The sequence below is a fragment of the Cetorhinus maximus genome, chromosome 2 (genome assembly GCF_964194155.1).
Source record: "Cetorhinus maximus chromosome 2, sCetMax3.hap1.1, whole genome shotgun sequence".
Taxonomy (NCBI): Eukaryota; Metazoa; Chordata; class Chondrichthyes; order Lamniformes; family Cetorhinidae; genus Cetorhinus; species Cetorhinus maximus.
This window is the reverse complement of record NC_135880.1, coordinates 13257142-13270998: the sequence shown is the minus strand read 5'-3', so window position 1 is coordinate 13270998 and position 13857 is coordinate 13257142.

Genomic DNA, 13857 nt, shown 5'->3' with positions numbered 1-13857 from the left:
TTGTTGCAAAAACCCATCCAGTTCATTAATGCCCTTTAGGGGAGGGAAATCTACCATCCTTACCTGGTCTGGCCTACATGTGACTCCAGACCCACAGCAATGTGGTTGACTCTTAACTGCCCTCTGAAATGGCCTAACAATCCACCCAGTTCAAGAGCAATTAGGGGTAGGCAACAAATGCTGGCCTTGCCAGTGACGCCCACAACCCATGAAAGGGAAAAAAAAGGAATTGAAACTAAGCTGGTGAAAAAAGAAAACTTGTCATTATAATTAAAAATAAGTTGTCTCTAAATTGAAATCGAAGGGAAATGCACACTTATGTGACCCCAAGGCTTCTCCAGCCTAGATAACATTACAGTGGCATTAAACAGCTCTGTGTTTATTGATAAGTACTCTTGGGGCCACATTGCTACATGCTCTGCAAACAGACAAGGTGTCCTTGTAAACAATGTGGTGAGTGAAAATATGGAAAGAGCCGCTGGCATGTTGACATCTCTCCAATGTTTTGGATCTTCTTTCCTAATGAACGTGTTTATGAATAAATCAAACAGCAAATAATTCAGTACTTAAATGCTCTGTCTACCACCTGCTGTACTTTCCCCCAGGGACAGTAGATGCAAAAACACATTCCCAAAGCTTCCCAGCTAAATGTCTACTGACATTTCTTGCGCTAAAAACATTTTTCACATATTCATCATGCACTTGTCTTTCTTTTCCAGTAATATGTTGTGTGCTTGTCAATGGCCGTTTAAAAAGCCTAAGGTCCTATATCTCACCCTGAGTCTCCAGACCCTCCTAGACCATCTTCCTTGTTTTCCTCTACTTCCTTGAAACTACTGCGCTGATTGCTTCCCCTGAGTTCTCCACTCCTTCTCCTTTGAAACTTCGAATCCCCTTCCTTGCCGTGAGTAAACCCTCGGCACAGAATCTAGGCTGATACTCCCAGTACTCCATTACCTTAGATGCCGTCCCTTGGGTGGAATGTTAGACCAAGGGTCCACCCATGTACCTTTGTAGGTGGCTGTAAAAGATCCGTCAGGATTATTTTGAAGAAATGCTGGGATGCTGTTCCTGTTTTCCTGTATTTATCCCCTTGACCAACATCAGTAAACAGATTATCTGGTCATTATCTAATTGTCATTTGTGGGAGCTTGCTGTGCGCAAACTGGACGTTGCATTTCCTACATTACAACAGCAACGACACCTCAAAAAAGCACGCCATTGGCTGTAAAGCATTTTGGGACATCCTGGTTGTGAAAGTTGCTATATCAATGCAAGTCTTTTACTCACGATACTCTTAAGGGAAAGCTAGAAATGCAATTGAGGGAGAAAGGAGCAGAGGTTATAGTGACACGGTTAGATGAAGACGAGTGGGAGGAGGGCCCTGTGGAGTATTAACACTAGCGTGGACCAGTTGGGCTGAATGGCTTGGTTCTGTGCTGTAAATACTGGGTAATACTTTCATTCAGCAGATATTCATCTACCTGAATTCATTCTTTCCCAACAACAACTTACATTCATATGGTGGCTTAAATATAATGAAACCTCCCAAGGCAATTCTCAGAAACGGTACAAAACAAAGTATGACACCAAGACACATAAGGAGATATTGGGTCAGGTGAACAAAAGCTTGGTCAAAGAATTAAGGTTTTAAGCTGTGTCTTAAAGAGCTGGTGCAATGGGTGACAGTGGTATAGCAGTAATGTTACTGGGTTAGTAATCCAAAGGCCCAGCTAATGCTCTATGTGCATGAGTTCAAATCCCACCCATAGCCACCACTAGCATTTATTATTCAATTAATAAATCTGGAATAGTGACCAGGAAGCTATAATTGATTGTCATTAAATTCCATCAGGCTTTAGGGGAGGGAATCTGCTATTCTTACCTGGTCTGGCCTACATGTGACTCCAGACCCAGAGCAATGTGGTTGACTCCTAACTGCCCTCCAAAATGGCCACTTGGTTCAAGGGCAATTAGGGTGTACCCACACCCTTTGAAAGAATCAATTTAAAAATCAGGACAAAAGAGACATGTAGGGAGGGAATTCCAAAATAGGACTCCTAACTTTTAAAAAAAAATGTTCTTTGATGGCTAAGCCAGCATTTGTTGCCCATCCCTAACTGCCCTTGAGAAGGTGGTGGTGAGCTGCCTTCTTGAACTGCTGCAATCCATGTGGTGTAGTGTGTGTTACTGTTCCTTCCTGCTACTATCTACATGTTTTCGTACCTGAAGTTACTACCTCTTGATTTAAAATAAAACAATTGTTTTCAAGATGTGGGCAATATTTGCAAGGCCACATTTATTGCCAAGTTCCGACTTGGCCTGAGAAGATGGTGTAGGCCTTTTCCATGGAGCAGCTTTGCCACGGAGGTGTTGGATGGCATATTGCAGGATATTGACCAAATGAGGGAATGGCAGCAATATAGAGAATCATAGAATCATAGGCTACATCACAGAAGGAGACCATTCAGCCCATCATGCCTGTGCTGTCTCTCTGCAAGAGGAACTCAGCTAGTCCCACTCCACTTTCTTTTCTCGTAGCCCTGAATAATTTTCCTGTTCAGATAGTTATCCAATTCCCTTTCAAAAGCCATGGTTGAATCTGCCTCCACCACACTCTTAGGCAGTGGATCCTAACCACTTGCTGCAAAAAAAAGTTTTTCCTCATGTCGCCATTGCTCCTTTTGCCTTAAATCTATGCCCTCTGGTTCTCGACCCTTCCACCAATGGGAACAGTTTCTCTCTATCTACTCTGTCCAGGACCCTCATGATTTTGAACACCTCTATCAAATCTCCTCTCAAGCTTTCTCAATGGAGAACAACCCCAGCTTCTCCAATTGGTCCATGTAATCATTCTCGTAAATCTTTTCTGCACCCTCTCCAATGCTTCATATCCTTTCTAAGGTGCTGTGTCCAGAATAGGACCCAGTGCTCCAGTTGAGGCCAAACCAGTGTTTATACAGGTTTAACGTAACTTCTATTTTGTTTATAAAGGTTCACCATAATTACATTAAATTCCTTCCATTATGTCCAAGTCGGGGTGAGGTGTAATTTGGAGATGATGGTGTTCCCACAACATTGCTGCTCTTATTCTTCCCAAATGATAGAGAACATAGGGAAGGATTTTCAAGATTTTGACCCAGCGACAGTGACCCAAGGAACCGTGATAGAGTTCCAAGTCAGAATGGTGTGTGGCTTGGAGGGGAAATTGCTCGTTGTGGTGTTCTCATGTTTCTGCTGCTCTTGTCCTTCTAAGTGGTAGAGGTCACGGGTTTGGAAGGTGCTGTTGAAGGAGCCTTGGTGAGTTGCTGCAGTGCATCTACTAGATGGCACACACTGCTGCCACTGTGCGTCAGTGGTAGAGTGAAATGTTGAAGGTGATGAATAGGGTGCTGATCAAGTGGGCTGCTTTGTCTTGGATGGTGTGGAGCTTCTTAGGTGCTGTGGGAGCTGCACTCATCCAGGCAAGTGGAGAGTATTCCATCACACTTCTGACTCATGCCTTGTAGATGGTGGGCAGGCTTTGTGGAGTCAGGAGGTGAGTCATTCTCTGCAGAATTCACAGTTCCTGACCTGCCTTTGTAGCCACAGTATTTATATGGCTGGTCCAATTCAATTTCTGGTCAATGGTAACCTCCAGGATGTTGATAGTGGGGGATTCAGCAATGATAATGCTGTTGAATGTCGAGCGCAGATGGTCGGATTCTCTCTTGTTGGAGATGGTCATTTCCTGGCACTTGTGTGGCACAAATGTTACTTGCCACTGGTGAGCCCAAGCCTGGATATTGTCCAGGTCTTGTTGCATTTGGACATGGACTGCTTCAGTATGTGAGGAGTTGCGAATGGTGCTGAACATTGTGCAATCATTAGCGAACATCCGCACTTCTGACCTTATGATGGAAGGAAGGTCATTGATGAAGTAGCTGACGTTGGTTGGGCCGAGGGCACTACCCTGAGGAACTACTGCAGCTGACACTATCCATGAGGAACAAGAAGGTGACATTCAGAATCATTCATAGTGCACTACAAGACTGGTGGAGTTTATGATTACCATTCAGTCATGGATTTTGCAACCAGGCAGTGCTTACAAAGCACACCCCAGATCGAGGTTCCACTGATTTCCACTGGAGCTGGGGTAGGTTTGACTGACATGCCCAAGACAGACCTGAACTGCCCTCAATGGAGTTTAGAAGGACAGGAAAAACGTGCATCAATGTTGTAGTGTAGAAAACACAGGGAACAATTTGTGTGCGCACAGCAAGCTCCCACAAATAGCAATGAGGTAATGGCCAAATAATCTGTTTTTCTTGTTTTATTGGTCAAGGGATAAATAATGGCAGGATACTGTGGAGAACTCTCCTACTGTTCCTTGAAATAGCACTATGGTATCTTTTACATCAAGTAGTGTACAATATATTTGAAAATACTCCTACAAATGGAATGGGTGCTATCTATAGCTCAGTGGGATCACTCTCACCTCTCAGTCAGGCAGTCATCGCTTCAAGGCCTGCTCCAGAGATTGGAGCATTTAAATTAGATTGACATTTTAGTTCCCCTGAGAGGGCAGCAGAGGGCTTGGCTTAATATCTCACTTGAAAGTGGGTGCCTCTGACAGTGCGTCACTCCCTCAGTGATACGCTGTGAGTATCAGCCAAGATTATGCGCTCAAGTCTCTGAAGTGGGACTTGAACCCACAACCTTCTGACTCACAGATGAGCATGTGAGCCACAGTGACATTAAATCAACTCACTGAAGCATCGTGTTTTTAAGTACGCTGAGGTTATATTAAAATCAGCAAGAAGCAAAATGAAATTGCTATCTACAGCGCAGGAACAAGCAGGCTGGAATAAGAGTCAGGATGTTAACTATATCTTTCAACATTGGCTTGGAGCTTGCCTTCTCATATTCCACCACAGGCTTGGCTATAGCTCTTAGTGAATAGTTAGGTTGAGGCCATGTGATGCCACGTAGAATATTGAGATCAACTTCTAAACCAGAGCCAGCTACTTCCATTATAATACATGTGTAGAGCATCGAATGCGAGTGGGTTTGAGCTGGTCAGCCAATATGAGCCTTGGATTTTTTATATTGGGTGAGCTACTCAGAGATGGAAAATAGGCCTGACTTCACACTGTCATTTGGCATGAACATACACAGTTGGCAAGGTCATGTGATGGTGAAATTCCTGATAACATACAGTAGGAACACATAAACCCATGAAATAGCCTGAGTGCATTAGAGGTTATCACCTTGAGCTCCTTGCCAATGAACGAGAGGCCAGTATCCATTACTGATCATTCCAGGCTGTAATTCAGGAATAGCCAATATCCGATCTGGACTACTCTTGGAGCCCTTTTCAAACCCAAGACAAACTTCCTATCCTCTCCTTCACAAAGACCACTTGATTCCACCTCTGACCCTACTTCCGCCTACTTGCTGCAGAAACCATTCTCCATTCCTCCATCACCTTCCGAACTCGTCTGTTCCTTTGATCTTCTGGCTGGCTTCCCAGTTCCCATCCCCCCACCCAAAACCTAAGCTCATCCAAAGCCCTGCTAACCATATCCTACATCTTCTTCTTCTTAGGCCATTAGAGGGTGACTTGCTTCCGCTCCGGTTAGATGGGCTCTGAGTTGCCTGACAAAAGTCCAATGTGTGCCACGTGTGGGTTGGGTAGGGTCGGGTAGGTGAGGTGTTTGGAGGTTTGTGTGCTCCCTCCAACACCTCGACCTCGCCTCTGCCCGTTCCTGACGAAGTCTCTCGGTGTTCTCACCGCCTTACTGAGTGAACCTTCTCCATTTTGCTCAGTCACAAGCCAGGGTCTCCCAGCAGTCAGTGGGGGTGTTTGATCTCTTCAGGGAGGCTTTGAGGATATTCCGAAAGTGTTCCCGCTGCGCTCCCGGGAGTCTCCTAGGTGACCGAGTTCCGAGTAGAGCAGTTCCTTTGGGAGTCTGGTGTCAGGCACAAGAACAACGTGTCCTGCCCAGTGGAGCTGGTTTTGAGTGATTGGCGCCTCGATGTTGGACATGTCGGCCTGGGAGAGGACGCTGCTGCTGGACCACCTTTCCTGCCACTGGGTTTGGAGGATCTTGTGAAGACGCCGCTGGTGATACTTCTCCAGTGCTTTGAGGTGCCTGCTGTAGGTTGTCCAAATCTTTGAGGCATATAGAAGTGTGGGGATCACTACTGCCCGGTGAACCATGACCTTATTCCTGGGTTTGAGGCCCTGGTCCTCAAATATTCTTCTCCTCAACCGAAGCCTCAGCTGGCATATTGGAAGCAATTATCAGTTCACACTAAGGTTTTGTTCACCCATCGCCTTCAACCTCACTGACTGACATTGGCTCCCTTTCTTTTCCCCTTCTTCCCGTCTCTGTAAATTCCTCCAGTCCTATTACCATCCCCCGACCATACCCGGAACCTTCCATTCCCCTGACCCTAACCTCTTGTGCCTCTCTCTCTTCCTTTTCCCTGTCATTGGTTTCAGCTGCCTAAGCGCGAATCCTTGGATTTCCCTCCTTTCTAACTCCCATATGTCCTACTCCTATCCTTGGTGACCATCCACATACTTGCAATTCCAGAAAGGGCCATTGGATAGCAAATAGGAACAGGAACCCTGGTCAATTTTCCCCTTCCTAAGCCCTGGCCACTGAAGCTAATTCAAGTTCCCCATTGGATAAACTTGCTGAACCAGAAGTACTAGTCACCCTCTACTACTTTTCCCAAATTTGGGTCAGGGGCTATTCAGCTACAGGAGCCAATACAGCTGGGAGAAAACGTCTCTACCCTGCTGTCTGGCTGCCAGGAGCTGAAAGGTGGGTGGTGAGGGTGCAGGTTTTTTATTACATGGTGATAAAGGCTGGGAACTCAAAATCACAGAATTGGAGAATTGTTACAGCACAGAATGAGGCCATTCAGCCCCTCATATCTGCGCCGGTGCTCCGAATGAGCAATGCACCTAATGCCATTCTCCTGCCTTCTCCCCATAACCCCGCACATTCTTTCTTTTCCGATAATAATCCAATTCCCTCTTGAATACCTCGATTGAACTTGCTTCCGCCACCCTCTCAGGCAGTGCAGAACTGCTTGCTGTGTGAAAAAGTTTCTCCTCGTGTCTCTATTGCTTCTTCTGTCAATTACCCTTAAATCTGTGCCCTCTTGTTCTCGATTCTTCCACCACATTTTCTTCCTATCTACTCTGTCCAGACCCTGCATGATCTCGAATACCTCTAGCAAATCTCCTCTCAACCTTCTCTTCAAGGAGAACAGTCCCAGCTTCTCCAATCTATCCACGTAACTGAAGTTCCTCGTCCCAGGAGCCATTCTGACGAATCCTTTCTGCAATCTCTCTGATGCCGTCACGCCCTTCCTATAGTGCGGTGCCCGGAACTGGACATAAATACTCCACCTCCCCCCTTCCGCCCTTTCCAGATTGAGCAGCGTGACGAGGGTTGGTGGGGCTCCTTTTCCCGCTGGTCCCTGAATTCCAGCTGTTTCAGCACGAGCCAGATCTCAGGAATCTGGGGTCTTTCCCGTCGCCGTGGTTTAGTCAATCTCATTGGCTCTCAGAGCTGATGGAGCAGCAAGTTAGACCATACAACCATAAGACATAGGAGCAGAAATTAGGCCATTCGGCCCATCGAGTCTGCTCCGCCATTCAATTATGGCTGATAAGTTTCTCAACCCCATTCTCCCGCCTTCTCCCTGTAACCTTTGATCCCCTTACCAATCAAGAACCTATCTATCTCCGTCTTAAATACACTCAGTGACCTGGCCTCCACAGCATTCTGTGGCAATGAATTCCCTAGATTCACCACTCTCTGGCTAAAGAAGTTTCTCCTCATCTCTGTTCTAAAAGGTCTTCCCTTTACTCTGAGGCTGTGCCCTCGGGTCCTAGTCTCTCCTACTAATGGAAACATCTTCCCCACGTCCACTCTATCCAGGCCTTTCAGTATTCTGTAAGTTTCAATCAGATCCCCCTTCATCCTTCTAAACTCCATCGAGTATAGACCCAGAGTCCTCAAACGTTCCTCATATGTTAAGCCTTTCATTCCTGGGATCGTTCTCGTGAACCTCCTCTGGACCCTCTCCAGGGCCAGCACATCCTTCCTGAGACACAGGGCCCAAAATCGCTCACAATATTCTAAATGTGGTCTGACCAGAGCCTTATAAAGCTTCAGCAGCACATCCCTGCTTTTATATTCTAGTCCTCTCGAAATAAATGCCAACATTGCATTTGCCTTCCTAACTACCGACTCAATTTGCAAGTTAACCTTAAGAGAATCCTGGACTAGGACTCCCAAGTCCCTTTGCACTCCAGATTTCTGAATTCTCTCCCCATTTAGAAAATAGTCTATGCCTCTATTCTTCCTACCAAAGTGCATTACCTCACACTTCCCCAAGTTGTAATCCATCTGCCACTTCTTTGCCCATTCTCCTAACCTGTCCAAATCCTTCTGCAGCCTTGCCGCCTCCTCAATACTACTTGTCCCTCCACCTATCTTTGTATCATCTGCAAACTTAGCAAGAATGTCCTCAGTTCCTTCATCTAGATCATTAATGTATAAAGTGAAAAGTTGTGGTCCCAACACTGACCCCTGCGGAACTCCACTGGTCACCGGCCGCCATCCTGAGAAGGACCCCCTTATCCCCACTCTCTGCCTCCTGCCAGACAGCCAATCCTCTATCCATGCTAGTACCTTGCCTCTAACACCATGGGCTCTTATCTTACTGAGCAGCCTCCTGTGCGGCACCTTGTCAAAGGCCTTCTGGAAGTCCAAGTAGATAACATCCATTGGCTCTCCTTTGTCTAACCTACTCGTTACCTTAATTGCGCTGACCAATTGGGAAGAAGCGGCACTTAAAGGGAGGAAAAGCTCCCGATCGTAAATCGTAGAACACAGGAGACCATTCGGCCCAGTGCGCCTTGAAGGGGTTGTCTAATTGGCCCCACTCCTCTGTTATTGCCCCGTAGCCCTGTAAAAGCTTTTCATTTTCAACTATTTACCCTTATTCCCTTTTGAAAGTTACTCTTGAGTCTGCCACTGCTGCTGAAGTTACCAACTTCAAACAGGGAAAATGGAGAGGAAATGTCAGAGAGGATGACCCTCTGGTCAAAACGTCCTCTTCGCCTGCCTACACCTTGAATCAAGTTTATTTTTAAGCACCCGTGTCACGCATTTTCACGCCAGATGAGCATTTACGAAAGGATTTGCTTCAATAACCCTTATCCCAGCAGCTGCCAGCACTTTGGTTTAGTCATGGAGCTCTGGCAGCTTATACATGTTCAAGCTTCTGCAAAGTAAAATAAATTTAAGACATGTCAGGTTTAAAAGGCCGTTACCTCTCCTGGTTGCTCCGAAATGATGACAGTGACAACAGCGAAAACAAAAAACAAAAAAAACTAGAAGGAACGGAACAGATTCAAGCCGTGTTGGCGATCGGGTGAAATTGGGAGACGGAGTGACTCTCTCCCTGCCAGGGGCCTCCCCGCCTTCTGTCAGCGCTCGGACGACTAATTGAGCCTCCGAGCTGATGGCAGCGAGCTCCCAGCTGTGGCCTTCCACAGCTATCATCTGTCGCGTGCCTGAGGAGCCCCTTTCTGAAGTCATCTATTTTTGGCCACTGTGATCAAGTTTCACTGGAATGCCTGCATCAGGAGATCTCACAGTGGCCTGCACTGTGGCTGCTGGGAGCTCACAGCAAGCAGGGGTGGGGGGCGGGGTGGTGGTGGTGGGGGTTGGCGGAGGGGTGTGGTGGGAGCTCGGAGGTTTGAGGCCCTGTCAAACCACAGGAACTTGACAAAAAGAGAAACTGGGGGTTAGAGAGGGCAGGAAATTACATGGCGGTGCAATTAAAAAAAAGACCAGAGAATTGTGCGGATGGCTTGCAAAGCAAGCTCAGGCACGCGTCCGTGAAACCAGGGATGGGGGGAGCCTTCGGAGATGCGGAGAAACTGGAGAGAGAAGCTGGGATGGCTCTCCTCCTTGGAGGAGAGAAGGTTCAGGGGAGATTTAATAGAAGCGTCCAAAATTATAGGCTTTGAGAGGGCAAATAAGGAAAAACTGGTTTCACTGACAGGAAGGTCAGTAACCAGATTTAACTCACTGGTCAAAAGGGCCAGAGGGAGTTGAGGAGGATTGGATATCAACTGGAAAAAGGAAAAATTTGCATGGCTCCAGGATGGGGTAGCGGGACCAATTGGATAGTTTAGTCAATGAGCTGGCGTGAGGACATTGGACCGAATGGCCTTCTACTATGCTGTGTGATTCTATGATTGTATGAAATGTCATAGATCTGTGTGAGCTCTCGTATATACAGGCCAGGGTGTCAACAGTGAACAGTCTGAGATAGCTTCAACAAAGGCAGGTGCCAAAAACACTCAACTCTGCTCCTGACTGGGGGTGCAAATGCTTCACTGGCCTTGAGTAGAGAGAGTACAGACTGCCTCCATGTATACTGCCACAGCTCTGCAGGACGTCAAAATGAGATCACAAAGGCAACGACTAGAAGTTTAAGGGTATCTTATCCAATTAGTTTACATCAGTACCTGGAGGCTCCATTGATACTAACATTAACTTGAACTTCTATTTTGTTTTTATTCTTTCATGGGGTGTGGGCATCACTGACAAGGTCAGCATTTGTTGCCTGTCCCTAATTGCCCTTGAACTGGGTGCCTTGCTAGGCCATTTCAGAGGGCAGTTAAGAGTCAACCACATTGCTGTGAGTCTGGAGTCACTGACCGAGTATGAATGGCACATTTCCTTCCTTATAGGGCATTAGTGAACCAAATGTATTTTTTTTTACAACAATTAATAGTTGTCATGGTCACCATTACTGACTTTTCAATTCCAGATTTATTAATTGAGTTCCACTAGTAGCCATGATGGGATTTGAACATGTCTCCTGCATTACTAGTCGAGTTACTATTACACCAATGAACAGTGCAGAAAGCAGCAACAACTTGGATTTAAATAGTGCCTTTCAGACAGTGAAACATCCTGAAGCATTTACCAGACAAAAGTAGACACTGAGTCACAAAAAGAGATATGAGGACAGATGACCAAAGGGGCAGGTTTTAAAGCGCTTCTTAAAGGAAGAGAGTGAGGTAGAGAGGTGGAGAGATTTAGAGAGGGAATTCCAGGTCTTGAGGCCTAAGAAACTGAAGGCATAGCAGCCAATAGTGGCGCGATTAAAACTGAGGATGTTCAAGAGGCCAGAATTGGAGGGATGTGGAGATCTTGGGAAGTTTGTGGGGCTGGGGGGGATTTCGAAGATAGGGAGGGGCCAGGCCATGGAAGGATTTGAAAACAAGGATGCAAATTTAAAAATGAAGCCAGAGTGGGAGCTAATTTAGGGGAAGCAGTAAACGGTACATTTCCCAGTGACAATGCTGTTCGAATGAGCACAACGGTAAAAGGTAGGGAGGGGGTGAAAAGAAGCTGATGAAGGCCCATTCCTGTATATTTTATGTGGGCTTTCTGACAATTATCTCAGGGATAACATTGACATCAAAGGCGGAGATATCAGTGGACTGGAATATCCCAACTTTATAAACTGATTGAAGAGAGGAGCCTAGAATCTGGGGAAGCCAGTTGGCTAGTTGAATATGAATTACCCAGGAGCTTGGAGTGTCTATTGTGGCTTGTGGCTTTCTCCGTGGCAATGCCTCAGCCAACCAGAGTCAACTTGCCAACCAATCAGCACCCATTTCTCCTGCAGTATAAATTGTTGTGATAGTTTGAAATTTGGCATTCTTGCATTTGTCCTGATGAGTGCAAAGCAAAAAGCTGCTTTTCAACAATACTCGATTTCTGTACTACCAAGCGACAAATATAAGATCGTGGTTCCCTAGATCTTGATCCATTCATCAGTAGAAATAGTTTCTCAGTTTCCACTTTATCAAATCTGTCTAAGATTTTAATCACTTCAATCCAATCAACCCCTCAATTTTCTATGCTCAGGGGAATACAAGCCAAGTTTATATAACCTTCCTAAGCTGGCAAGATGCTAACATTTTGTTATGTTGGGTCAAAACCCAATTTTGATCTCATTTTGGACACAAAAGGCTATTTTCATTGAAAGTCAAAACTTAGCCCAAATCAAGAGTTTGGATCTTCTGATCGGTTTTAATCAACTGGAAAATCCCGGCCACGAGCCCCAGGGATTTACTGGGATGCAGTGAGGATACTGGAACGAGTATCGCACAAATGGGAAAACAGATCTGAGCGAGAAGCAGTGAACTGCAGCTGAGTTGGACACATGAAAGATAACCCATTACAGCCCAGAGTCCCAGCCACACTTGGAATTAATATTAGGGAGCCCTTTTACTGCTGCCAAACTACTGAAAAAAAATCCCTTCTTGCCACAAACATCATCCACATCTACAGCAATGCAGTGTCAAAATAGCAAAGACTGTGTTCTTTGTTATGTTCTAGCTAAGCAGCTTAAAAATAACACCAGCTCCGGCGCAGAAGTTGAATGCCACCATCTAAAATTAACTCACCAGCTACTGTAATTTTTCTCTGGAGTTGAATTGGTTGCCCAGGACGGATGAGGCCAGCTGTGTGTCACTTCCCCAAAGGGCCGATCGCAAGCAGTGTCAGCATGGGGAGATGGCTCCAGTAGATGCAAACAACACTCTTTGGAACGGAGTAAGTGTGTTCAGCTGCCCAAACCGAAGTGGGATTAAAAACAGCACTGCTATCGGCCAGAAGGGCTGAAAGATTGCTTTGCAAGTGTTCCTGGGATATCATCTCGTAGGGTCTATTTTAGGAGCATTGTCCCATAGATCACAGCTGCTATCAAAAACCTGTGGCTCATTGTGATTGGACAGACAACAAGTGTTGGGGAGAAGGTGATGCGTAAGTGACCCGGATGGCTTTATACAGGAATTAAGAGCCCTCTCGCATGTTCAATTATTAAAGGGACACTCATCAGCCAAGGCTCGAGGGGAGAATGTCAGAATAAAGAGCTGATCCAGGTTTAAGATCAGGTGTTTATTGTCCCACTCATTGTTCTATTCATTGGAGTTTGCTGCCATTTTTGCAGAATCGGCTTTGGGATTTACAGTAATGTTCTGTTTTGCCGAATTGAACCTAATCTGATGATTCTTATTGTCTCACCATCCCTTTCCTTAGGGAGCCTCAAAGGGGTGTTGGTGGCACAATGGTAATATCACTGGATTAATAACCTTGAAGCCCTACCTAATGCTCCGATGACATGGGTTCAAATCCAACCAAAACAACTGGAGGGATTTAAATCCTATTAATACATTTGGAATTATCAAGCTAGCTTCAGTGATGGTGAGCATGACAGCTATTATCATTGTTGTAAAAATCTATTTGGTTCATTAATTCCCTTCAGGGAAAGAATCTGCTGTCCTCACTAGATCTGGCCTACATGTGACTCCAGGCCCCCAGTGATGTGGTTGACACATTGGCTCTTTGAAATGGCTGAGCAAGCCATTCAGTTAGTTCAAGGGCATTTAGGGATGGGCAACAAATGCTGGCCTTGCCAGCAATGCCCACATACCATAAAAATCTTCCCTTCTAACCCTACTCATGCCCAAATGCGCCTCTAACATTCCTAGCCTTGACGCCACATCCACAGGGGCCTAAGCTTCCATCCCCAAAGTTCTCTCACCTCACTAGCCAAAAGGTGACCCGCTGACAGGTGTAAGCATAATGTAGCCATTACACTCCAGGGTTTCCTCATCATAACTCTTTGGTGAGATTGTTCTAGAGACTGAAATAAAAGCAGCCATTACATTGCCACACACATGTGAGTCTTTATTCCAATGTTAATCCCAGCTTCAACGTGACAGCAAGGGTTAAATTGTGCGGATAGGTTGTTTAG